The sequence below is a fragment of the Otolemur garnettii genome, unplaced genomic scaffold, assembly GCF_000181295.1.
Source record: "Otolemur garnettii isolate 467f Iridium unplaced genomic scaffold, OtoGar3 scaffold00031, whole genome shotgun sequence".
NCBI classification, from domain to species: Eukaryota; Metazoa; Chordata; class Mammalia; order Primates; family Galagidae; genus Otolemur; species Otolemur garnettii.
Window position 1 is genome coordinate 2,756,248 of NW_003852426.1, and position 2,580 is coordinate 2,758,827.

Sequence of the window (2,580 nt, forward strand, 5' to 3'; positions counted from 1 at the left end):
CCTTAGGTGTACGTGGCTGGCGCCTTAGCCGGTTGAGCTATAGGCGCCAAGCCGCTCACAGTGTCCTTAACGCCTAGGCTCAAGTGATCCTCCCACCTTGGCTTTCCAAAGTGCTGAGATTATAGGCATGAACCACCAAGCCTGGTCTTACTTTATTATTATTATTATTATTTAAATATTTATTTATTTATTTATTTTAATTTTAATTTTTTTTAGAGACAGAGTGTTGGGTTCAGGTTCATGGATGGTCAGAGACACACAGAATAGGTTTGCAATTGGAATAGTATAGAGACAAAGATGATACCACCTTAAGATGGCGAGTAGCAAACTTCTTTATTCCTTGCTGGTTTAAATAACCAGCTCTGCACATACACACTGTCAATCAACAATCCTTCCGTTACTTTAGTGACATACAGTAAAAAACAAATTAACCTTCACTTAGTGCCTGCTAGTCTACTGATCACAACAACATCCATTATACTAAAAATACCAATCAAGGGAAAACATGTTGTTGACTTTCGGGTCTGATTCTAGACAGGTAGAGAAAATCCTTCAGGGGGAAAGGGCTGATTAATCACCCACTCTACAAGGCCCTAAGCTATCTGTAGGCAGTAACTTGAAGTCTTGTAAAACCACAATCCAGAGGTTCCAAAAGTGTACCAAAGACGAGTGTCCCCGCCCCAGTCTCCTTTGGCCCTGCTTAGCACCGAAGAATGTCCCTCCAGCTAAAACAAAGGCCACAACGGGAGTTCTACCTCAGAGCTTCCTAGATTGTAGGAAAACATGACTTTTATTCCTGTTCTCTCTCAGAGGCAAAAAGGCACAAGTAGGGTGGCTCAGTGAGTTGGGCACTGGCCCCATATACCAAGGGTGGCCGGTTTAAACCCGGCCCTGGCCAAACTGCAACAACAACAACAAAAGGCACAAGTATATAGGCTTTTTCACCTATAACAGAGTATCACTTTGTCACCTTTGGTAGAGTGCTGTGGCATTACAGCTCACAGCAACCTCCAGCTCCTGGGCTTAGGTGATTCTCTTGTCTCAGTCTCCTGAGTAGATGGGACTACAGGCGCCTGCCACAATGCCCGGTTATTTTTTGTTTGCAGTTTGGCTAGGGCTAGGTTTGAACTCACCACCCTCGGTATATGGGGCGGGCGCCCTGCCCTCTGAGCCACAAGCACTGCCCACTTTATTATTTTTTAAGAGACAGGGTCTCTTAAACAACTGCAACTTCCAGCTTCTGGGCTTGAGTGATCCTTCCATCTCAGCCTTCTGAGTAGCTGGGATTATAGGTGCTGCCACCACACTTGACTAATTTTTTATCTTTTATTTTTTTGAAGAGACAGGGGCTTTCTATGTTGCCCAGGCTGGAGAAAGTGCTTTTTACAAAATTATTTTTACTGGGAAGCTCCTGTGGCTCAGTGAGTAGGACTCTGGCCCCATATACTGAGGGTGGCGGGATCAAACCTGGCCCAGGCCAAACTGCAACAAAAAAATAGTTGGATATTGTGGTGGGTACCTGTAGTCCCAGCTACTCAAGAGCTCAGCAGCTAGGGCACCAGCCACATACATCAGAGGTGGCAGGTTTGAATCCAGACCAGGCTTGCCTAACAATGACAGCTACAACCAGAAAGCTGGGCATTGTACCGGGCACCTGTAGTCCCAGCTACTTAGGGGGCTGAGGCAAGAGAATCACTTATGCTTAAGAGTTTGAGGTTGCCGTGAGCTGTGAAGCCACAACACTCTACTGAGGGCAACATACTGAGACTCTGTCTTGAAAAAAAAAAAAAAAAGTCTGAGGCAAGAGGATCACTTGAGCCCAAGAGTTTGAGGTTGTTGTGAGCTATGACAACGCAACACTCTACCCAGGGTGACAGAGACTCTGTCTCAAAAGAAAAAAAAAAAGACATCAAAATGCTACATAATGCTTTTCTTTGGATCCTTATTTGAATAAATCAACTATAAATAAGATTTTTTATCACGTTTGAGTATAGATTGGATATGTAGTATTAGATAATATCACAAAGTGATTATTAAGTTTTTGGACGTGTAATGCCAATATAAAATGTTCATTTTAATGGTGAGTTATAGGGGGAGTAGGGGGGGTATTTGGTGGGACCTCACCTATTGTGCACAATACAATGGTATGTTTCTTTCTTTTTTTTGGAGACAGAGTTTTACCCTCTCTTCCTTGGTAGAGTGTGGTGGCATCACAGCTCACAGCAACCTCAACTCTTGGGCTTAGGTGATTCTCTTGCCTCAGCCTCCCGAGTAGTTGGGACTACAGGTACCTGCCATAACGCCTGGCTATTTTTTGTTGCAGTTTGGCTGGGGCTGGATTCGAACCTGCCACCCTCAGTATATGGGGTTGACACCCTACCCACTGAGCCACAGGCACCATCCCGCAATGGTACATTTCAAAACTACTAAGAGTATAGTATAAATGTCTTACCATAACAAATAATGAAGTGAGATGATGGCTATGTTAATCAGTTTGATTTAAGCTTTCCACATTGTATATCAAATCAGCATCGTTCCCCATAATTGTACACAGTTATGACTTTTTTTTTTTTTTTTTTT